This window comes from Geotrypetes seraphini, chromosome 10 (assembly GCF_902459505.1).
Source record: "Geotrypetes seraphini chromosome 10, aGeoSer1.1, whole genome shotgun sequence".
NCBI classification, from domain to species: Eukaryota; Metazoa; Chordata; class Amphibia; order Gymnophiona; family Dermophiidae; genus Geotrypetes; species Geotrypetes seraphini.
In genome coordinates, this window is record NC_047093.1 from 36,239,964 (window position 1) to 36,265,204 (window position 25,241).

The 25,241-nt window shown below is 43.7% G+C and overlaps 1 protein-coding gene across 4 annotated transcripts in view; it reads right to left on the reverse strand.

Annotated features, from left to right (window-relative positions):
- Positions 1 to 25,241, reverse strand: part of LOC117367356 — an 89,243-nt gene that overhangs the window by 39,305 nt on the left and 24,697 nt on the right. Inside the window, exon 1 of one of the 4 annotated variants that reach the window (XM_033959799.1) lies at positions 16,827 to 16,930. The exons of 1 other annotated variant lie outside the window; for it this stretch is intronic. The gene's annotated coding sequence lies outside the window, so the exon portion shown is untranslated. Of the gene's footprint in view, positions 1 to 7,131; positions 7,166 to 16,343; positions 16,362 to 16,826; positions 16,931 to 25,241 lie in introns of those variants that run through there. 2 more of the 4 variants (XM_033959801.1, XM_033959802.1) reach the window with 2 other exon arrangements.

Genomic DNA, 25,241 nt, shown 5'->3' on the forward strand with positions numbered 1-25,241 from the left:
CCTTTTGTCGTCTCTGGTTTCTGCTTTCATCTTCTTTTCACTCTCTTCCATCCAGCGTCTGCCCTCTGTCTCTTCAATCCAGCATCTGCCTCTTCCATCCACTGTCTTCCCTCTACCCCTCCCCCTTCCATATGGTATCTGCGTTCTTTCTATGCCCCTCTCTCCTACACCAGATCTAGCATCTTTGTCCCTCTTTCCTTATTTTTCATCTGATCCCCCTTCCCAGCATCAATCTCTTTCTACTTTGTCATTCCTCTGTCTCTCCCCTTTCCCTCATCTGATCTCTCCATTCCATCCTGACTCCTTCCCCTCCTCTAATCTCCCTGCCAGCTGTTTCCTTCAAATGTTCCTCCTCCCCTGTCCAGCAGTACATTCTCTCTTTCTTCCTCCCCTTATCCAACAGTAATTCTCATCCCTTCCCCTTCTCCCCTGTCAGCAGTAGCCCCTTCCCCTCCCTTGTCCAGGAGTACCCCTTCTCCCTTTCCTTCTCCCCTTATCCAACAGTAATTCTCATTCCTTCCCTTTCCCTTCTCCCCTGCCAGCACTAGCCCCTTCCCCTCCCTTGTCTAGGAGCACCTCTACTCCCTTCCCTCTCCAGCAAATGTTTCCTCTATGTAGGCTAGCGGCAGCTCTGTGTGCTTTTAACTTCGGCACACAGCTGCCCCTAAGCAGTATTTTAGCCGCGGTTTCATGAGGCAGCCTCGGGGCCTTTGGTAGGCCCGCCCGCTTTGATTATGCGATGTGGGCTGGCCTACCAAAGGCCCCGAGGCTGCCTCATGAAACCGCGGCTAAAATACTGCTTAGGGGCAGCTGTGTGCCGAAGTTAAAAGCACACAAAGTTGCCCCTGCTTGTCTGAGGGTGCGGAGACATACGCGGCAGGAGTAGGAGGTGGAAGGCAGGAGTGTCGGCATAGCAACGGCAACAGGAAGTTGCACGTCAGCTGACGCCGGCACTTTTTGTTGTGGCTGGGAACCCGAATCCTTCGCGGACCGGCAACATTTTTTTGCGGACCGACATCGGTCCGCGGACCGGCGGTTGAAGAACTGTGCTTTAGAGTGCTTTTCCATGCTGAAACCTCAGCTGGAAGTAGCACCTAGCATTAGATGCCATTTATAGAATTGCCCCATAAAGGCTCAAAAATTGCTGATTAGCAAGGGATGAATATTAAGTTCTCTGCTTAGAGCAATTTCTAGACAACAAAAATAATGTAGCAAGGGTCTGATGCCCAGTGCTTAGCACGATTCTATAAAATCATGCCTAGTGCCAGTGCACACTAAGTCAAAAATAATAGGAAGTGAGAAAAATGCTCTCAAAAATATGCAGAAATAAGAGGTCAAAATCAATGACGAAAATATAACTAGAACCAAGACTTCTCAATGTATAAATCAAATAGTGAAACTTAAATATAAATGTTGATACAATAATACAATTTTTCACATACATTCAGATTGTGTAATCTGACCAGGAGCCGTGGCTCCTATAGCCGAACCCACCGTCCCATCACTGTGAATGAATTTAATATAAGAAATAGTAAGTGAGGCAAGTTGTCCGAATCACATAGCAACTATTTCTCTGGCATTTGAAGTTTTGCATGTCTCCTTTGGGTTCCTTGAAACAGACCCTCGAAACATGGTCCATGTCGGGACCTGCTAATACATCTTAAAGCTAAGTGGAGTGGTTTTTCCTCTCATTACCATTGAGAACAAAGTTCCTATTCAATGTATTTATTAACGACCTGGAGGCAGGTACAAAATGTGAGGTTATTAAATTTGCGGATGACACCAAACTATACAGCAGGGTTGAAAACACGGAGGAATGCAAAGATCTCCAAAAAGATCTGACAGCGCTGGAAGAGTGGGCAAAAAAGTGGCAAATGAGCTTCAACATAGGGAAATGCAAGGTCATGCACATAGGGAAAAAGAACCCGATGTACACTTACACAATGGGGGGGATCACCGCTAGGGGTGAGTGACATTGAAAGAGACCTGGGAGTGATGTAATGTAATGTAATGTAATTTATTTCTTATATACCGCTACATCCGTTAGGTTCTAAGCGGTTTGAAGAAAATATACATTAAGATTATAAATGAGAAGTAAGAAGGTACATAAAAAATTCCCTTACTGTCCCGAAGGCTCACAATCTAACTAAAGTACCTGGAAATTAATAAAGAAGAGAAAATAAAGATGGTTGAAAAAAGAAAAATTCTATGTGAACTTATAGGATGGAAATTAAACTGACAGTGAAAAACTGTATGCAAAATACATATGGAATGCAGTTAGAGAGGGTAGGTTACAATCTATTTATGGTATTTGTTTAATTGGAAGGTGTTAAGGTGGGTAATTTGGGGGAAGGTTATCTGAAGGTAGGTGAATCTTCTGGAGGTAAAAGAGGAGGGGTTAAGATATTTGGATGAATTTTTTGAAAAGCAGGGTTTTGATTTCTTTTCTGAATGTTTTGAGGTTGTCTGATATTGTCATAAGATTGGAGATGGAATGGTTGATTTTTGCTGCTTGTGTTGCCAGAAGGTTGTCAAACATTTTCTTGCGTTGTGTGCCTTTGAGTGGGGGGAAGGCGAAAGGGTTCGAGGTTCTTCTGTGCCTTGAGGTGGCCTCAAGGAAGGCAAACAAAATGTTGGGCATCATTAAAAAGGGTATCATGACCAGGACGAAGGAAGTCATCCTGCCACTGTATCGTGCAATGGTGCGCCCGCACCTGGAGTACTGTGTCCAGTACTGGTCGCCGTACCTCAAGAAGGACATGGCGGTACTTGAGAGAGTCCAGAGAAGAGCAACTAAGCTAATAAAGGGTATGGAGGACCTCTCATATACTGACAGACTGAAAAAGCTGGGGCTTTTCTCCCTGGAAAAGCGGAGACTTAGAGGAGACATGATAGAAACCTTCAAGATCATGAAGGGCATAGAAAGAGTAGATAGGGACAGATTTTTCAAATTATGGGGAACCACAAGTACAAGGGGGCACTCAGAGAAATTGAAAGGGGGAAGGTTTAGAACAAATGCCAGGAAGTTCTTTTTCACCCAGAGGGTGGTGAACACATGGAACACACTATCGGAGGATGTGATAAGCAGGAACACGCTACAGGGCTTCAAAGAAGGTTTAGATAGATACCTGGAAGACCAAGGGATTGAGAGGTATAGATAGGAGTAGAGGTAGGTTATAGGGATAGGATTAGAGACAGTACAGAATTAGTCAGGGACACTGTTCAGGCAACTAGGCCTTATGGGCCGCCGCGGGAGCGGACCGCTGAGCAAGATGGACCTCTGGTCTGACTCGGCGGAGGCAACCTCTTATGTTCTTATGTAATCAATAGAGCACGCAGCCTCACTTCCAATTTTTATATTAAAGTCATACACAGCGATGGGACAGTGGGTTCGGCTATAGGAGCCACGGCTCCTGGTCGGATTACACAAATCTGAGTGTATGTGAAAAATTGTATTATTGTATCAACATTTATATTTAAGTTTCACTATTTGATTTATACATTGAGAAGTCTTGGTTCTAGTTATATTTTAGTGCCAGTGCATGCCATAACTTTTAGGTGCATCCATTTAGGCCATTGAAACCAGGCCTAAATGCCTGCGTCCAAGTTGTGCGCGTATCAGGTGTACTCTATAACAGTGTGCATAAGTTCTAGGAATGCCTATGATCTGCCTCTGACCATGTCCCCTTTTCAGATTCACGCCCTAGAACTGACACACAGCATTTTATGGAATATGCCTTCCAGGTTGTGCACGTAACTTCTAATTTGTGCCAATTAGCGTCACTTATGAGGTGCTAATTGCCAATTATTGGAGGCAATTATGCTTGTTAAATAATTAAGTTGTGCTCACACATCAGCTGTGTGCACCAATTTGCAAGTACAACGTAAGATGCCATATACAGAATTTGGGGGTAAATGTTTGATGCCTCAGCTTCTCAAGTTGTGTGCTGAAGAATCTATAGAAAGTACAAATGATCCAGAGGATTCCTTGCATTTGGGAAAAACAAAAAGCTTACATAACTCCTCCTGTACTACAAGAGTTGATTCAGTTGCCTAGTGGGGGGGCGGACTGCCCTGGGTGTCGTCTTGGTGGGAGTGCCAGCACCCGTCCTCCTCTTGATCCTCCACTACCGCACGCCCCTTCCCTTGCATCTCTTTAATGATCGTGGCGCAAGCAGCAATCCCGACCTGCTGCTCATGCATTCCTCCGATGTCATTTACTGGATCCGCACCTAGGAAGTGACATCAGAGGAAGAGATGACGCTGGTGTGAGCAGAAGGTTGGAGTTGCTGCTCGTGCCGCAAACATTAAAGAGGTACAGGGGAAGGGAAGGGGCATGCTCACGCACAGCAGTCGAGGGTGGGGAAGGAGTGGATGGGGTGGGGTGGGAGCAGAGAAGAGGGTGGGGGAGGGGTGGCACTGCCCCAGACGCCTCTCACTCTTGCTACACCACCGAGTTGATGTCTACTCAAACTTGTTTAGTTAAGCAATAGGCACAGTTCAGAAGACCATACATAGATGCCAGCTTTGCATTCATTAAAGCATAATTCACCTTTAATCTTCTTCATTAGTTTGTCATATCAATTAGAGAATGACACGGTGAAAAAATTGGTCCCCGTCACCGCCCCGTCCCCGTCTCACCATCCTCTGCACCGCCCCGTCACCGCCATTCCCTTCACCGCCCCGTCACCGCCACTGCCACCCCATTCACCGCCCCGTCACCGCCACTGCAACCCCATTCACCGCCCCGTCACCGTCACCGCTGCATACATAAAAGCCTCAAACGGGTACGATTTTATATACTTTTCTTTATTTACGTATAAAGTTAACATTCTTTAAAACTTTAAAACTCTTCCTCTAGTTCAGCAGCCAAAGCTCTAATTTATAAAATGACAATTGTATAGAATATTGTTTCTTTTTATACTTGAATAAAATAAGTTCAGTATAAAACTATTTGAGGCTTGTTGAAATGGGATGAGATGGTTTGTGGGGATGGGATGGGGATAGGGCCCGAGCTCACGGAGACAGAGCTCACAGGGATGGGGACCAAGTTCGCGGACAAATATTTTCCCCGTGTCACTCTCTAGTTTACAGCTCAATCAAGGCTGGCTCTGATGGGCTGCAAGTCTCCCCTCCCCCCAGCGATCACGGCAGGAGGGCACCCAACCCCTCCTGTAGACCCCCCCCAACGGCCCTCCCGACAATCGCAGCAGAAGGGTACCCAACCCCTCCTGCCGGTCCTCCCAATGGCCTCCCCTAAGATCGCCGGCAGGAGGGTACCCAACCCCTCCTGCTGGACCCCCCCCCAACGAACCCTCCCACCCCGGAACCCCCTTAGTCTTACTTTCCAAGTTGGACCGGACGGCTCCTCACACGTATGGCCAGCAGGCTTGCCTCCGTCCAAATGAGGCGGGCCCGCCCCTACCCTGCCCAACCCACAGGATCCTAGGGCCTGATTGGTCTAGGCACCTAAAGCCACTCCCGCTATAGGAGGGGCCTTAGGTGCTTGGGCCAATCAGGCCCTAGGATCCTGTGGGTTGGGCAGGGTAGGGGCGGGCCCGCCTCATTTGGACGGAGGCAGGCCTGCTGGCCAGACGAGCGAGGAGCTGTCCGGTCCAACTTGGAAAGTAAGACTAAGGGTGGTGTTTCGGGATGGCGGGGTTTGTTGGGGGAGGGTCCGGCAGGAGGGGTTGGGCACCCTCCTATTGGCGATATAGGGGGCCGTTGGGGGGGCTGGCAGGAGGGGTTGGGCACCCTCCTACCAGTGATCATAGGGGGGCTGTTGGGGAGCTGGCAGGAGGGGTTGGATATCCTCCTGCTGCGATCGTCGGGGGGGCTGTTGGGGTAGGCAGGAGGGGATGGGTACCCTCCTGCCGCGATCGTTGGGGAGGGCTGGTTCTGTCGGCATGAAGGGCTGAGCACCTTCCTGCCGGCGATCGTCGGGGGGGGGCGGGTTCTATTGGCAGGAAGGGTTGATCTGACAAATGAGGAGCACGGTGAAACACAGGTAAATAGCGGTTCCTAGAAGGGGGTACAATGGCCTGCGGGGACAAATCTTTTCACCGTTTTTGCGGGCGGTGAAAACTTTTGTCCCCATGTCTGCGGCGATTTGGCTTTGGAGTCTCCATAACCCGCAGCCAAACCGCAGCCACGCCGCAGCTCCCTGCGGGGATCGCTCCCCGTGTCATTCTCTAATATCAATTCAGCTTTACCCATGGTACAAGGTGTGGCAAATGTTGCAAAATGTAGGTCACCAAACCGAAAATCAGGCTCAGAAATGAATCAGCATTCACATTTGTTTTCAACAGATATGTCTACTGAATGCAAGAGGATCTCTTTGCCTTTTCTTCTCAGTAAATTCATTGCAGCCCTCAGGCTTGAGCAGTAAGTGATGGGCTTAGCAGTATTTAGTTGAGATTTTCAGAACATTTTAAAACTCAAACTTGGTCAACACTATTTGATAGGAGTTTGATGGAATTTCCAGACTTTCCCCCAGATCTGCTTCAGAAAGTTTACTGAATTTCCACGAGTCTGAAAAAGGCTGACCAAATTCAATGCGGGTTCACTGTGGATTTCATTGTATGAATCTGGATCGAAACCTCCATACAGCAGTTCCTTATAATATTAGGGGTCTCTTCAAACTCTGATGTACATTTACCAATTTGAATATTAATATCTTCTCCAGAGAAGGAAGAATATTACATCATCATTTTCATAACAACAATATTTTATATTGGAGAAAAGGACCTCAGTGCCCAAAGTGGGGTGACCTCTATAAACATCACGAGGTCCCAACAAGGATTCCTATTTTCACCGTATCAGGGCTGCTTCAGGGGACTAACAGAAAAAGAAATACAATTATTCCCACATCTTACAATCTACTGCTTAACTTTGACTAGATCATTACTCATACATCAAATATATTTCATTGTGGCTTCAAGATTGGTGTTCCAAAATAGCGGCTTAGCACGTAAACTCAAAACCTGCCCTTAAGAAACCTCAAGTCTCGCGAGAATAATAGTGAGGCAGAGGATCCATTAAGAGTATACAGACTGCATGAATTACACATAAAAACAAAGCCTAAAAAGTCTTATATGTAAAACAAACAAGGAAAATTCTGAGAAAACCTACCCATCAACCCAATATAATGTAGTATTCCTCAAAAAACATTACTTCATGGGTTCAGCCAGGTTCATTAGTTCATGGGTTCAGTCAAGTGAGATTTTGCCTCCCCAATTTGCTTGACTTCTTTGAAGGTGTGAATAAACATGTGGATAAAGGTGAGCCAGTTGATGTAGATTTTCAGAAAGCTTTTGACAAATTTCCTCATGAGAGGCTCCTGAGAAAATTAAAGAGTCATGGGATAGGAGACAATGTTCAGTTGTGGATTTGGATTGATTATCAGATAGAAAACAGAGGGTATTGTTAAATGTCCATTTTTCCCAATGAGGAGGGTAAATAGTGGAGTGCCACAGGGATTGGTATTATTTAACTTATTTATAAATGATCCAGAAATTAGAATGCCGAGTGAGGTGATTAAATTTGTGGATGATACTAAACTGTTAAAAATTCTTAAAAGGCATGCAGATTGTGAAAAATTGTAGGCAGACTTTATTAATAATAATAATAATAATAATAATAATAACAGCTTATATACCGCAATACCGTGAAGTTCTATGTGGTTTACAGAAGATTAAGCAAAAGTACAAATTGATTGACTTTAAGAGGGGTGGAAGAAAGAGAATTAATAGGACAGGAAATCCATTGTTGAGGAGAGAGTGATCAATAGGACAAGTTAATCGCTATAGAGGGGAGAGAGATGAGAGGAATCAGTTGTCTAGATGCTTTAGGAACAGGTGTGTTTTTAGACGCTTCCTAAATTCCTCATAAGTAGTGGGCGAAAGCAATTGCTCTAGGTCTTTACCCCATGATGCCGTTTGGTGTGAGAGAAATTGGACAACTCAGTGTTCAAATGGCAGATGAAATTTAGCGCACGCTATAGCGTGCAGTAGCTGAAAATCTACCGCCTCCTAAAAAGGAGGTGGTACTGGCTAGCGCGCTCGTGAATTTAATGAGCGCTATTGCGTGTGTTAAGGCCCTAGTGCACCTTTGTAAAAGGAGCCCTTAATGTGGACAAATGCAAAGTGATGCACATTGAGAAGAATAACCCAAATCATAGTTACCATATGCTAGTGTCCACCTTGGTGGTCAGCACCCAAGAAGAAGACAATACACTGAAACCTTCCACCCAATGTGTGGTGGCAGCCTAAAAAGCAAACAAAACTAAGAATGTTATAATGCCTCTGTATCGCTCCATGATGTGATCTCACCTTATCTCAAATAAGATAAAGTGGATCAAGAAAAGATTCAAAGAGCGACCAAGTTGATAAAGGGGATGGAACTCATTTTGTATGAGGAAAGACTACAGAGTTTAGGACTCTTCAGCTTGGAAAACCCTGAGTGTGTAGAAAGGGTACAAGTGGATCGATTTTTCACTCTGTCAAAAATTACAAAAACTAGGGGACTCTCGATGACGTTACAGGGAAATACTTTTAAAACCAATAGGAGGATATATGTTTTCACTCAGAAAATAGTTAAGCTCTGGAACACATTGCCAGAGATTGTGGTAATAACAGTTAATGGAGCTGGTTTTAAGAAAGGTTTGGACAATTTCCTGGAGGAAAAGTTCATAGTGTGTTATTGAGACAGACATGGGGGAAGCCACTGCTTGTCCTCTACTACTATTTATCATTTCTATAATGCTGGAAGGTGTACACAATGCTGTACATTTAGCATTCAATACACAGTTCCTGCTCAGAAGAGCTTATAATCTTATTTGGAAAGACAGACAGGACATCTCAGGGTTGTTTTTTTTGTTTTTTGTTTTATTTAGAAGGAATGATGCAATGGGTAAAGGTAACTGACGATGAGTGAATTAAGAGTTGAAAGCAGCTTCAAAAAGTGGGCTTTTAGTTTGGATTTGAATACTACTAGAGACGGAGCATGGAATGCTGCTACTACAGTGGTGCCTCGCATAACGAACGCCTCGCACAGCGAACGCTGCGCACAACGAACTTCAGGTCTTGCTTCCCACAACGAAGTCGCCCAAGCTGCATCCTTCCGCGCAGGCACTGCGCTTAGCTGCCCTCTCTCCGCCTGGCTCCCTGTGCAGTGTCGGACCGTCGGCTCGCAGGGGCCCGGCGCCTACTGCTGATGCGTTGGGGGGGGCGGAGCTACTCTCGCCGCTTCCCCGATGCTAGAAAAAAAAAAAAAAATGAACAGTCCCAGTTTTTGCCGCTGAGACTCTGCCCTCTCTCACTGTAAAATTAGACTCTACTTAGTCTGTCTTTAAATTTAAACAATGTGTGTTGTTTTAAAAAACAATTATGTTGTTAGATGTATCTAAATAAAAATAATAACCAAAAATTTATCTTTTTTTATGTCATCTTAGCATATTTTATGCTACAGAACGAATTATTTTTTTTAACATGTATTGTTATGGGAAAACGCGTTTCACATAACGAACTTTTCGCATAACAAACTTGCTCCTGGAACGAATTAAGTTCGTTGTGTGAGGCACCACTGTATTAGGTTTTTGCCAGGTACTAGTGACTTGGATTGGCCACCAGGAAGGTGGGCTACTGGGCTAGATGGAACCTTGGTTTGACCCAGGCTATTCTTATGTTCTTAACTTTAGTTATTTGAAAAAAGCCTGTCATTCTAAAGCAGAGTTCAGGCCAGACGGTTCAACAGTATGTAAGGAAAACCCCCATTTCTTTTCACACGGTCATAAAACTTTCTTGATGGCCCTCCCAGTTCTTGAGAGCAGGATATGTTCAAGCACCCAGACTACTCTTCGTACATTTAAATGGATGGTGCTAAATATTTTGATCTTTATGAACAGCGCCCGTATAATGCGTCTCATTTATCATCTGAAGAAAAGATAGCCTTGAAGAAATTACAGTCATTAACATTTCTCTTTAAAGATGCATATGATGTTTAATAGTTTACCATGCTTTTTTATTCATTTATAAATTTATTTCCCCTTCCTATTTGTTTTTCCCTTTGTTATTACTCTTCCTTTCCTATCCAATTATTGTAATTTCTTCCCTATTTATCCTCACAATTCAAGTATGTCTCCATACCCTAACTAACATTTTAATATACGTATGTAATTAAGTATGTTTAATATTTAAGAAAATTTTATTTTATATTGTCAATAACATTTAATTTGCATGTGTTAAGGTTTCAATCTGTATGTATTAAGGCTTTGTACATCGCTTAGTGATTTAAAATAGGCGATTCATTAAGAATAAATAAACTTGAAACTTGAACTTGATCTGCTCTAATTAGATGAGCCAATAAAGGTGATGGCACCATTACACAAGACGGAGAGAAATATGCAACAGAAATACAGCATCAATGGCAGGATACCACCACATATATGGTCCTTCAAGAGAAATCCAACAGTAGCTCTTCTGAAGATTTTTGAGGTATCTCTACAGAGTCATCTGCCTCCTTTTCCATGCCGCGCTATATGCCTGGAACAGGCTGTCAGAGTCAATACGTCATGCTCCGTCTCTAGAAGCATTCAAATCCAAGCTAAACGTCCATTTTTTTAAAAAGCTGCTTTCAACTTGGACCCCTGACGAAGGTTAGTCCGAAACACGGACCGTGTTGGGTCCCTCACCTGGTAAAAGGTTTTTAACCTAAATTTACTTGTCATAATAAAGCCTGCCTGCATCGTGTACAAGGTCTGCAGTTTTTTGCTTTGTTTGTTCTGGATTGTTTTTCACTGCAGACAGTTGAACCTTGTTTTCCTCCTTGGATTTGGTTTTTTGCTTCAACTTGAAACTCCCAGCCACTGTCGGATACCTATACGCATTGTATTGTTTCTTCAGCAACTCCCCAACCCTGAGATGTCCTGTCTGTCTGTCCAAATTAGATTGTAAGCTCTTCTTAGCAGGAACCTTCTATTGAATGTTAAATGTATAGTGCCGCGTGTGTCTTTCAGCACTATAGAAATGATATATTAGTAGTAGTAGACATCATAGAGTTGGCTATTGGCAGTGAACCTAGTGGTGCTGGGAGCAGGAAGTGTATAGAAATGTATGGAAGTCAGGGGGTTTGTTCTTTTTTTTTGGGGGGGGTTGCTATTTTATGGTCAATTCTATTAATCATTTAAAAAAATTAAAAGGATGCATGCTGGTAAATCTGAAGTAAAAAAAAAAAAACCCAATTGATTGGAATTTAAAAAAAAAATGTAAGTATAAAGAGTATGAGACATGCCATGCAGTTACATAAGTAGCACATTTAAAACAAATAGGAAGAAAGGCTAAGGTGGTTAGGGCTCTTCAGCCTTGAGAAGAGATGGCTCAGGGGTAACATCATAGAGGTCTCTAAAATACCGAGTGTTGTGGAAAGGGTAGATGTGGATCGCTTGTTTACTCTTTCCAAAAATACTAGGACTAGGGGGCATGTGATGAAGTTACTAAGTAGTAGATTTAAAACAAAGTGGAGAAAATATTTCCTCATACAATGTGCAATTAAACTCTGGAATTCATTGCCAGAGAATGTGGTGAAATCAGCTTAGCAGGGTTTAAAAAAGGTTTGGCTAATTTCTGAAAAGAGAAGTCCATAGGTCATTATTGAGATGGCTTGGGGAAATCCACTGCTTATTCCTAGGATAAGCAACATAAAATCTGTTATACTCCTTGGGATCTAACTAGGTACTTGTGACCTGGGTTGGTCACTGTTGGAAATCAGAATACTGGGCTTGATGGACCTTTCTTATAACATTTATCTACATATATGTTTAGAATATTAACATGTACTATATATGCATATGTACAATATAGGGTGGGGGCGCTGAGTGATGTTCTGTAAATGCTTACCTAACTTGCAAGACAAGCAGCAATGCCAGTAGACCGAACCTGATACGCCTCACAAAGCCAACAATTTTAAGCATCTTGTTGCAGCATTATTTTTGAGATATTTTGTTGACAGATTTGCAAGGGGCATACACATGTTTGAAGCTTAGGCAGAACTTAAACAGAAAGTAAGTCTGGGGAGTAACCTAGAGGTCAGTGCAATGACCTGTGCAATGACCCAATGACAATGTGCAATGACCCAGGGACCTGGGTTCAAATCCCAGTTCAGCAATTGTTGTGGGAGATGGTGGAGACAAATACTGCAATAGAATTCAAAAACAAGTGAGATAAATACCAAGGATTCTAGTGCCTTCCTACTTGCTACCACACTTCATATTACACAACCCCACACGACCAACCAGAAACCGAAACATCTTTATGTACCTAAAGATCACAGGCTGCAAATACAAATCCTTTTTGGACAGGACCTTCATGTTCCAATAAATATTGTAGTTCTCCCCCCCTCCTCCCCTTCTACTGTACCACTAAGGTCTTAATAGTTAAGTAAGAAAACTGTCTGACATTTGTTTGTCTATAAAAGTTTTTATTATTATTGTACAACGCTTAGTATCCTAGGATAAGCGTTTAATCAAATATATGAATAAACTTGAAACTTGAAACTTCCAAGCAGGCAGACAGCAGTCCTGGATGGATAACTACATAAATAGAGCCAGTCTGACCTACTGTGCATTCCGAAAATCAATCAAAACCGTTCTGTTTGACAAATTTATCTCCTAAACAGAAGCCTCTCCACTCTTAATGATGTTTACCCCCTCTTTCTACCTCGATGTAAATTACTGTCCTCTACCTATTTCTTATGTAACCCTCACTTCTTGCTTCCTGTAATTCGCTGATTGTCCAACCTTCATCCAATGTGAACCTTCTAGAAGTCTTTCGACTATGGCGGTATAGAAGAATAAAGTTATTATTATTATTATTATTATATAAAAAGATGATATAAAGAAATAAAACAAAGGAAATAAGGTAATATCTTTTTTATTGGATTTATAAGGAAATAAGGTAATACGTTTTTTATTGCATTTTATGATGAGCTTTCGAAAGTTCATCATCAATCTAATCTAAATCTAATCTAATCTAAACCTTAGGTTTGTATACCGCATCATCTCTACATTCGTAAAGCTCGACACGGTTAACAAAAGTTAGGGTAGAAAGGAACTCCAGTGGAGGGAAGAGGCAAAATGAAGAGAAAATTTAGAGGACTAGAATAATCAGAGAGGAAGGAGGAGTTACATTTTTGAGAATAACCAGGTTTTCCGATGTTTACGGAAGAATTGGAGGGAGCTCAGATTCCTAAGAGGAGAGGTAAGGTTGTTCCATAGCTGAGTGATTCTGAAAGGGAGGGAAGAACCTAGTTTTCCTACAAGTGAAACGCCTTTTAGAGAGGGAAAGGAAAGTTTCAGTTTTTGGGTGGATCTGGCAGAATTAGGGTTAGAGGAGTTCCAAGAAAGAGGAATGAAGGGAGGGAGAATACCGTGTAGGATCTTGAAAGTGAGGCAGGCACATTTGAAGTGGACTCTGGAGATAATCGGAAGCCAGTGGAGCTTGGATAAAAGCGGTGAGACATGGTCGAATTTGCTTTTTGCATAGATAAGCTTAGCAGCGGTATTCTGAATCCACTGGAGCTTTGAAGGTTTTTCTTTGTTAGGCTAAGGTAGATAGAGTTGCAGTAGTCCAGTCTGGAAAGGATGGTGGATTGGACAAGGACGGCAAAGTGTTTTTGATGGAAACAGGATCTCACTTTTCCCAGCATGTGAAGGCTGAAGAAACATTTTTTTACTAGGGAGTTGAGGTGGTCGTTGAAGGAAAATGTAGAGTCAATGATGACTCCCAGAACTTTACTAGAATATTCAAGATGCAGAGTGGGGCCAGAGGACAGTGGGATGGAGGTGGGCAGTTGGTCCAATTTTGGGCCGAGTCAGAGAAGTTTTGTTTTAGATTCGTTCAGTTTCATCTGCACAGTGTGGGCCCAGGATTGAAGATTCGATATACATGAGGATATGTTCGCCGAGAGGTTGGTGAGGTTCCGGTCAGTCTCGAGGAGGACAAAGATGTCGTCTGCGTAAGTGTAGAGTGTTTCAAGGGGGGAGAGATGGAGGAGTTTAAGGGAGGACATATAAATGCTGAAGAGGATAGGAGAGAGAGGTGAGCCTTGCGGGACTCCACAGATCGGGTTCCAGGGGGAGGAAGAAGTGCCCTTCATGTTGACTATGTAAGAGTGGGAGCGTAAGAACTTCGAGAACCAGTCAAGGACTGTGGAGTTTATGCCTATCTCAGTGAGTTGGTAAATTAGAATATCATGATGGACGACATCAAAAGCTGCAGAGAGGTCGAATTGAAGAAGGACAGCGAACTTGTTGCGAGAATGGAGATATTGAACTTTTGAGATTAAGGAGGTCAGAAGGGATTCGGTGCTGAAATTGGGACAGAAGCCGTATTGGTAGGGTTGAAAAATGGTGAATTTCTCAAGGTAGGAAGATAGTTGAGTGGATATGATGGACTCTAGCATCTTGGTTAGAAGGGGAATGTTAGCTATTGGACGGTAGCTGGATGGTGTAGAGCAGTATTTTTCAACCTTTTTATACCTATGGACCAGCAGAAATAAAAAAATTATTCTGTGGACCGGCATCGGTCTGTGGACCAGCGGTTGAAGAACACTGGGCTAAGTCGTGGGCCAGACCCCGCCCATCTCTACTCAATGTCCACCCCAGACCCCGCCCCCATAATAGTACTAATTGCACCTTGCACGTCCCTTGCCTCATCTGGAAGCCTTCCCTCTGATGTTGCAACGTCAGACAGAATGCTTCCGGTTCAGGCTCAAATGCATTTAGTCCAATAAAAAAGGTATTACTTTATTTCCTTTGTTTTTTGATGTATTTCTTTATATTACCTTGAAAAGTGGACTAACACGGCCATCACACATTTCACTCTGTAAGGAAAGAGAATCAATTATGTTACTCTTACTGTGAAAGCTTCACTTTCTTATATAGGTCCCATTAAATGGAATTTGCGATTGCAATTGCTTCAGGATTTTGTTTTTTTAAAGAAACAGTTGAGAACCTTTTTATTTGCTCAGGCATATTTTGGGATTCAGTTGTTTTTTTTATGAGAATTGAAATAGCATAGATGGGTTATCAAGATATTTTGTTCTGGTTTTTCATTATATGTTTATATAGTTGCATTATTTGTAATTTTATGTATGTTTTGTAATCTGCTTAGTTAATAGGTAGGATATAAATTTTAAAATGAATAAAACAAAACCTAGCAGTGTTTGATGGTAACGCCAGAAATAGTGAAATAAGGCCAGGGCCCAGCAGACTTCTATAGTCTGTGCCCTGATTATGGCTAGACATAACTGGATTGGGCTTTGACAGCAACTCCAGTAATTTGGGAGTATGATCTATGATCTCTACCCTACAAATAGCAAGGACAGATCAAGAAATATATGCCATATGGCAACATGTGCTACTGATCCAGGGCAAGAGTGGCTTCCCCCCTTCTTCCAATTTCCTAAGGGCTGCCTGCAATTTTTCACAATCTGCATGTGTTTTAATAACTTTGAATAGTTTAGTGTCATCTGCAAATTTAATAAAAATAATAAAAACTTTATTTTTGTATACCGCTAATACCAAAACAAGTTCTAAGTGGTTCACAATAAAGATTTTCTCATAAACTGGACAGATCAATCAATCAATAAATAATAACAAAAACAAATAATAACAAAAAGAAATAATAATAAAAAAGAAAAAAAAAAATAACGGGGAGTAATTTAAAATCTGTCTTTAAGGCGGCTTGGTGTCCACAGCAGGACAGCTTCTGCAATCAGGACATCAAGGGAAGGCGTCACTGGCCAGGTCCAAGAGCAACCGAAGGCAGGATAACTGAAGACGTTTACAGAGGTAGGAGGGGCCCAACGGCCGAAGGCAGCAGGTCGAGGAGAGAAGGAGGACTCTTCACCTCACTTGTCTTTCCAATTTCCAGATCATTTATAAATATGTTAAACAGCAGTGGTCCCAGAACAGATCCCTGCGGTACTCCACTATTTACCTTCCTCCATTGAGAAAAATGACCATTTAACCCTACCCTCTGTTTTCTGCCCAATAACCAGTTCCTCATCCACAACTGAACATTGCCTCCTATCCCATGACTCCTTAATTTTCTCAGGAACCTCTCATGAGGAACTTTATCAAAAGCTTTCTGAAAATCTAGATACACTATATCAACCGGCTCACCTTTATCTACATGTTGTGGGCAACTTGCCCTGTACTTGTCAGCAAAAGCATAAAGAAAAAAAAACGTTTTTCCAAAACCACCCTTCAGGAGTGTACTTTAATTTTCTGGAGCCCACCTCTTCCTGGGCAGGCTGGCAACTTCCAGCCAGTGTTCAGGGCTCACCCAGTCAGTATTCCCTGCTGCTGGGCTACTTGCACTCCCCCCACAAGGGTCTCCCTCACTGAGGCAATTCCAAACTCCTAACTTTGCCTCTGGAGTCCTTTGGGTTTATTGGAAAGCCTGGAAACAGACTTCCCCCAAATTGCCTTTAATTTGGGCAGAGCTGCTTCTGCCTTTCTTACAGCCTGCTTTAGCTAAGGGGTTTTAGAACCACCCTTCACACTTCATTCCCCCCTATCTCCATGTCCTCCTCCCATTCACTGTCCTCATGAATACTGGGCATTTCTTCTTCGTTGGACAGGGAGTCTAGGTAGTATTGGCAAGTTCCCCTCCTGGGCTGTTCCTCCCCTCCCCCACTCTGCCTGCCTGTCAGCTCTCTGCTAAAGTGCTCTTTCCCATACACCACTCCCGAGTCACCCTCCCAGGGTCTGCTAGGCAAGGCAATAAACCTCCCAGGACTTATAGTCTCCCCCCTACTAGGCTGACCTTTGTATAGCGTCCTAGGCTGGGGAACTGGAACTCTGGAACTGCCCCTCCGGCAAGTAGCTGCACTCTCTCCATTAGAGCCAGCTAAGAATCTCTGCTTGCTCTGCCTCCTCTCTATTTGAGGAAGCTGGTCCCCACTAACACGAGTGCTGACCCCACCCCCTCCTGGGTTGGGTTTAGGTTTCTCACTCTGAGGAAAGGATCGATAGGGGAGATAAATGGTTTTGCAGTGCCCTTCCCCCCTGGCTGTTACGTTGTACTGAACCTTGCCTCTGCCCCTTTTCTCTGGGTTGAGTCAGCTGAGCCTGCTCCAGGCCAGGTTTTACCAAGCCCTTTGATGCCTGCTGGGGAAGTTTAACTGTTCTTTTCCTTGGGACAGGGGCTTCCCTGTCACAATATTTATTCACACCTTGAAAGAAGTCAAGCAAATTGGTGAGGCAAGACTCTCTTGGCTGAACCCATGCTGACTCTCTCCCATTAAATCATATTTGTCTAAATATTCCCCAATTTTATTTTTTGTAATAAGTTTCTACTATACTGCCCGGCACTGAAGGCAGGCATATCAGTCTATAATTTCCCAGATCTCCCCTGGAACTCTTTTTGAGTTCAAAGATGAATTTAGCAACAGGTTAAAGATCACTAACAGCAGATCAGCAGTTTCAGATTTGAGTTCTTTCTGTAGCCTGGGATGTATACCATCTGGTCCAGGTGATTTATCACTCTTTAACTTGTCAATTTGGCTTAGTACATCTACCAGGGACACCGAGATTTCTTGGACAGACTGGGTTGACCATTCAGGCCTTTATCTTCCATCATCTACTATGGGCCAGATTCACTAAGCAAACTGATTGTGTACCGATCGGTTTGCGACCCCTTTGTGACCCAATTTCCCTCTGACCCAATTCACCAACCTCTCCTGCGATCCGCTTCTTATCTGTGCATGCAGATAAGGGGAAACGGCATGCAAAGTAGGCAGGGATGCAATTCACCAAACAAATTTGGGACACAGACTCGGCTGGCTGATCAAAGGAAGTGACTGCTGGTGACCAGTCACACACCTCTCTGCCGACTCTCCTGCTCCATTGCCACCCTGCACTCTGCCCCAATCTTCCAGCCATGGTCTCTGCCCTGAGCTCTGCCCCAATCTTCCAGCCCTGCTTTCTGCCCCGATGTCCTTTCTGCTCCGAGCTCTGGATCTCTGCTGCCTTCCCTGTAGTGCAGCCCACAGGTTTAAAGCGGGGCTGCATACCGCAGTATAGCCCCGCTTGCACTGCAGGGAAGGCTGACAGGAGAAAACAGGCTTCAGTGTCGATGGGAAAACTTTTGGACAGAATACAAATCTTCCTGCTCCAAGACAGTATCAAGCAGCAGAAAGGCAACAAGCCAGTGTCGGCAAAAGGGAAGAGGCTTCCCTGGAAGAGCAGGAGAGTCGGAGCCCGAAAAAAACCCAGCAAAAAAAAACTAGACACAAAACGCATGCGCAGACCATCTGCAGGGAAAGCAGATGGTCTGAGCATGCGTCAGGATCACACACTAGCGATCCGTGTCAGTAGATGGGGGTGTTCCTCCGATCGCCCCCATTAGAATACTACTAGTTGAAGAAGCCATCGGACCTGCCCGGATTGGACACGGATCAGTCACGATCGGGCAGGTTAGTGAATCTAGCTCCATGTTGCTTATGTGAATGCTTTATAGCAGGGGTGTCCAATGTCGGTCCTCGAGGGCCGCAGTCCAGTCGGGTTTTCAGGATTTCCCCAATGAATATGCATGAGATCTATTAGCATACAATGAAAGCAGTGCATGCAAATAGACCTCAGGTATATTCATTGGGGAAATCCTGAAAATCCGACTGGACTGCGGCCCTCGAGGACCGACATTGGACACCCCTGCTTTATAGAATACAATGAAGTAGGTGTGAAAATCTGGCATCTAGCTGCATCCAGTTAAACCCGATCTCCTACCAGGTGTCAAATTCTAGGCTCCCTTCATGTGTCTTTCATGAAGGTGCGTAGTAGGATGAAGTAGTTTTTTGTATGTCTGGCATTCAGAATCTTCTGTAAATGGAACTTGAACTTCAGGATTACATTTTCTATTATGAAATCAATTACATTATAAACTCATAGTTTTTCAAGAGCAAGTACTCTGTAGTTTACTTATTCTCCCAAACTGTTCATAGAAGATCCGTTTAAAACTCAATGTTTGTCTTCCTAATTTACCATCTGTACAAATGGCCTGTAATTTTGAGAGAATTACTATATCCAGCAGGTTCAAAAGAAATATCAGAAATTACTGTGGGCAGGAAAATGAACCAAAAGGAAAGACAGAATGCAACTATAATAAACATTGGAGAAGTCATTGTCTGTCTATCAAATGAAACTATTCCTGTAAATCTACTGGGGAAAAAAACATGCCTGAAAATGATCATAATATCTTTTTATTTTTCCCCTTGAAGTTATTGTAAGTGGTAATCAATCTTTCATGAGACAGGATGACCTCTAGTGTTCTACAACTGCCTAGAAATGTAATTAACTTTCAGATTTATGTGACATCTGTCTATTTAGATAAGAATAAGCATAAAGCCTGTTGAAAAACTGAAGGTGGACAAAGCGATGGGACCAGACGGGATCCATCCCAGGATACTAAGGGAGCTCAGAGAGGTTCTGGCGAGTCCTATTAAAGACTTGTTCAACAAATCTCTGGAGACGGGAGTGATTCCTGGGGATTGGAGGAGAGCGGATGTGGTCCCTATTCATAAAAGTGGTCACAGGGATGAAGCAGGAAACTACAGGCCGGTGAGCCTCACTTCAGTTGTTGGAAAAATAATGGAAGTGTTGCTGAAAGAAAGGATAGTGTATTTCCTTGAATCTGAGGCAACATGGCTTTACAAAAGGTAAATCGTGCCAAACGAACCTGATTGAATTTTTTGATTGGGTGACCAGAGAGCTGGATCGAGGACATATGCTAGATGTAATTTACTTGGATTTCAGCAAAGCCTTTGATACAGTTCCTCATAGGAAGCTGTTGAACAAACTTGAAGGGCTGAAGTTAGGACCCAAAGTGGTGAACTGGGTCAGAAACTGGCTGTCGGACAGACGCCAGAGGGTGGTGATTAATGGAAGTCGCTCGAAGGAAGGAAAGGTGACTAGTGGAGCAGTGTTCCCTCTAAGCGGGCGGGTGTTGTGAGCAAACTTTTTTCACTGTGAGCTAAAAATATCGGGCGCCAGCAAGTTATGAGCCAAATAAATATGTTGCTTTCTACCACAGAACTTCCTTATGTTTGTATGGAATCTATCCCCTTTCAACTTTAGAGAGTGCCCTCTCGTTCTCCCTGCCTTAGCTACTAAGTCTATTCCCTTCAGTACTTTGAATGTTTCTATCATGTCCCCTCTCAATCTCCTCTGCTCAAGGGAGAAGAGGCCCAGTTTCTCTAATCTTTCGCTGTACGGCAACTCCTCCAGCCCCTTAATCCTTTCGAGTAGTACCGTGTCCTTCTTAAAGTACCAGTGCTGGACGCAGTACTCCAGGTGAGGGCGTACCATGGCCCGGTACAGCAGCATGATAACCTTCTCTGTCTCTTCAGTCCATCATCTGCCCCTTCCATTCACTGTCTGTCTTTCCCTGCCATCTTTCCTCCTGCCCCCCCCCCACCCCCCAATTTGGTCTAGCATCCATCATCTTCCTTCTGTTCCCCTCATGGTCTGGCATCTCTATCCTTCCCTCCCCCCTGTGGTTTTTAGCATATCTCTCTTCTCATTTCCTCCACTCAGATCTGATCATTCTCTGCTCTCTCTTCCCTTTTCTTCTCTGGTCTTCCTTCTCTATTTTCTGCCTCCATCTAAATTAAATTCTTTCTTACTATTTAGTCCCGTTTCCCTCTTTTCACTGTGTCTACACACAGCTTGTCACCCCTTTCCCTCACCCCTCCATTATCTTACTATTTTCTTCCCCCTTTATTTATCTCCTCCTTCCATCCAGTATGTGTTCTTTCCCCACTTCCATTCAGCATCTGCTCTCCCTTCTCAACTGACATCCATCTGCCTTCTGCTCTCTCTCCCTTCTTCTCACTTCCATCATCTGTCCCCTTCTCTCTCTCTCTCATCTCCTCCATTCCATCATCTGCCCCTTCTCTCTCTCTCTCTCTCTCTCTCTCCCCCCCCCCCCCAACTTCCATCATCTGCCCCCCTTCCCCTCACCTTTGTGGGTCACTTTCTTTCCCCTGAGGGTGGCTCATGTCACAGGGGAAGCTTTGGCCGAGCAGAACCGCTTGATTGACAGTGGAACTTACTTGATTGATGTCGATGCTGGGGCCCGTTGCCATTTGAAGGAAAAAAAAAAAGGTGGAAATAAGGAACCTGTAAAGGCGAGAGGAAGGGAAACCTCCAGGACAGCTGCTTTTTGCCCTCCTTCAGCGGCCCAAGAGTTCAGACCAGCAGCGGCAGCTCTGTATGCTTTTAACTTCGGCACAGAGCTGCCCCTAATCAATAGTTTAGCGCGGTTTCATGAGGCAGCCTCGGGGCCTTTGATAGCCGGCCCGCTTCGATGATGCGATGTGGGCCGGCCTAGCAAAGGCCCCGAGGCTGCCTTATGAAACCGCGCTAAACTATTGATTAGGGGCAGCTCTGTGCCGAAGTTAAAAGCATACACAGCTGCCGCTGCTGGTCTGGAGGTGCGGAGACAAGGCAGGAGGCAAACGCGGTGGAAGGCAGGAGTCCCGGCGAAGGCAGGAGTCCCGGCACAGCGACTGCAACAGGAAGTTGCAAGTCAGCTGACGCCGGCCTTTCGTTGCGGCGGGGACCGAATCCTTCGCGGACCGGCAAGATTTTGTTTGCGGACCGGCGGTTGAAGAACTGTGCTCTACACTGTGTGCGCTGTGACGAGAAACTTGTGCGCTGCGAGGTAATATTTTGTGCGCCAGCGCACCCCAGCGCAGCTTAGCGGGAACAAGCTGGGGCCAATCCTGTTCAATATGTATGTAAGTGACATTGCTGAAGGGTTAGAAGGAAAAGTGTGCCTTTTTGCAGATGATACCAAGATTTGTAACAGAGTAGACACCGAAGAGGGAGTGGAAAATATGAAAAAGGATCTGCAAAAGTTAGAGGAATGGTCTAATGCCTGGCAACTAAAATTCAATGCAAAGAAATGCAGAGTAATGCATTTGGGGATTAATAATCGGAAGGAACCGTATATGCTGGGAGGAGAGAAGCTGATATGCACGGACGGGGAGAGGGACCTTGGGGTGATAGTGTCCGAAGATCTAAAGGCGAAAAAACAGTGTGAAAAGGCAGTGGCTGCTGCCAGAAGGATTCTGGGCTGTATAAAGAGAGGCGTAGTCAGTAGAAGGAAGAAGGTGTTGATGCCCCTGTACAGGTCATTTTGGAGACCGTATCTGGCGAAAGACGTAAGAAGACTTGAGGCGGTCCAGAGGAGGGCGACGAAAATGATAGGAGGCTTGCGCCAGAAGACGTATGAGGAGAGACTGGAAGCCCTGAATATGTATACCCTAGAGGAAAGGAGAGACAGGGGAGATATGATTCAGACGTTCAAATACTTAAAGGGTATTAACGTAGAACAAAATCTTTTCCAGAGAAAGGAAAATGGTAAAACCAGAGGACATAATTTGAGGTTGAGGGGTGGTAGATTCAGGGGCAATGTTAGGAAATTCTTCTTTACGGAGAGGGTGGTGGATGCCTGGAATGCGCTCCCGAGAGAGGTGGTGGAGAGTAAAACTGTGACTGAGTTCAAAGAAGCGTGGGATGAACACAAAAGATTTAGAATCAGAAAATAATATTAAAGATTGAACTAGGCCAGTTACTGGGCAGACTTGTACGGTCTGTGTCTGTGCATGGCCGTTTGGAGGAGGATGGGCAGGGGAGGACTTCAATGGCTGGGAGGGTGTAGATGGGCTGGAGTAAGTCTTAACAGAGATTTCGGCAGTTGGAACCCAAGCACAGTACCGGGTAAAGCTTTGGATTCTCGCCCAGAAATAGCTAAGAAGAAAAAATAAAATAAAATAATAATTTAAATTGAATCAGGTTGGGCAGACTGGATGGACCATTCGGGTCTTTATCTGCCGTCATCTACTATGTTACTATGTTACTATGCAGCTAAGTAATAGTTTCAAAGTGTCAAATTAGTTAATTACTGTCTAAGATGCAGCCAAAGTGGGATTTATATCATGATTTTCCTTATTTTTGCATTTTGCTTTGGTTTTCAGTGTCTGCATTGAGATAGTTCAGGCTGTGTTTTAGGCGCTGAGATGCTGCCTTAGATAAACCTAGCACGGATATGACGTAAGTGGCCCCTAAAGTATAAAATCCCACTCTAGGATCAAGGTTTATATCCTTCTTGGCCCACTTAATTGCTAAATAATTGCTTCAAAGCCTCAGCTGAGCTTCTGGCTCCCTCCTCTCTAACAATGACCTTAGGTTATGGAGACCTTCCTGTAGGCAACAGAAGCAATTTGCAAGTGCTCCTGCTTTGCTGACTCCATATTTGAAAATGATTTGGTTGATCAGTGGAAGCCAGCCATGTTGTTTCACCCTTGTTTTGTAACACGTTGGGTCTTAGAAGGAGTCATTGGTTTGATAACAAAAGTGGATTTTATATTTTGGAGGCTACTGTGGTTTGGGGGTATATCACTAGGAAGTTTCAGCCTGGAGAGGAGGGGACTTTCTGAAACCATTTTCATTATTTTGAACTCAGTGAAATGTTGGAAAGAAATTATTCAAAAAGGCTCAAAAAATATCTAGATACTCTACTGAGGTTTACTAAATTTAAGGAAAGCTCAAAAACTGAGGGAAAAGGATCTCAGAAATCCACGCCAAAGATCATTGCAATCTCAAAGGCTTATTCATGGATGGGGGTTTCATTCATCGAGCCTAAAAAACCTTCAGATTAACTATATAGCATATTAAAATTGCTATCTTTTTTGAATTTTTCTTTGAATCTTTATGTTAGTTAAATTTTTCAATGCTACTGTGTCCCCAAATGAAATACTAATGTTATTTCCAAAAGTATATAAAGAGGTGGTATTCATATGTAAGAAAAATACAATGAAAGAGCACTTAGGGCCTGTTATACAAAGCCGTGCGGTAACGGCCCCAAAGCCATAGAGATTTAAAGGGCTTCGGGGCTGTTGCTGTGTGGCTTTGTAAAACGGGCAGTTAGCTTATATAAAGCATATGTTGTTTGTGTTCTTATCTCTGTTACATGATTCTTCAATCGTGCAGAAAATTGACTCTCAGACCCAAAGATCCGTTTCACCCTGCACATTGGGCTTTTTCAAGGAAATTACTGGGTCTACCATCTCAAAGCATAATAGCTATCCTCTATTTCACATTAGTAGAAGTTAGTAGGATTTATAATAATGTGCATCTCTCAATTTCTTCCAATTCCTCTCAGATTTTCACATAGTTAAACGCAACTCCTTAATAACCTTATTCCTCCAAAATCAGGGTGGATAGAAATCAGATTTTTAAAATTTAAATCTCATTAATTTTAATAAATTGGTTATAAAGAAATGCTTTTAAAAAGTCTTTTATTTAAGATACATTATAGTCTAATGGTTATTCATCATGAAATAAGGATTAGATTTTAATTATGTAGCATGAAACTGTATATTCATATAATGTTTACATTTTTTTGGTAAATGAATTCCATTAATCCATTCATAATATTATGAGCAATTTTTTTTTTATCTAGAAGATATTATCACAGTGAAGCGTAAGGTCCACTACCTTCACACAGGCAGGCAAGTGACCAGGAGATCTTCACATCCACCAGCCACCCAGCTATCTATGTGCCTAATGATTGAATCACCAACTACAACAGCCGTCCTAACCCTTCCCTCCTGAGCAGAAGCCCCTGAAAACACATCCTCAGTGCGAGAGGCTATTGCATCCCCTGGTGGAGAGGTTCTGGCTAAATTATTATTTCCTGCTTCACCAGGGTGATGCTCTCCGTTTAGAAGACCTGCTTCCTGCAAGGCAGCACAGGGGTTTCTAGACTGGAGGTGGGACTTCTCTACAATGTCCCTGTAAGTCTCCTCTATGTTCCTCTCTGTCTTCCTCAGCTCCTCCAAGTCTTCTACTCTAGCCTCAAGGCAATGAACTCATTCTCAGAGAGCTAGGAGCTCTTTGCAGCGAGCACATACATATAACGTCTCGCCAACTGGGAGATAAGCATACATGTGACAGTGCAAAAGACTGGATAGCACCCCTCTTGCTGCTGGACTACTGTTTGCATCTTATTTTTGAGTTGATTAATTAAACCCTATTAAAGCTCTAGGAATATTAGGATTATATTGTATGCTCTATTTAGTGATGACTTAGAACCAGCGCCCCACCGTATAGGGGGCAGCGGCGACAAAATGGCCGAGGCTGTTGCCTAGGGGGGAAAAGAAAGGGAGGTAGGGAG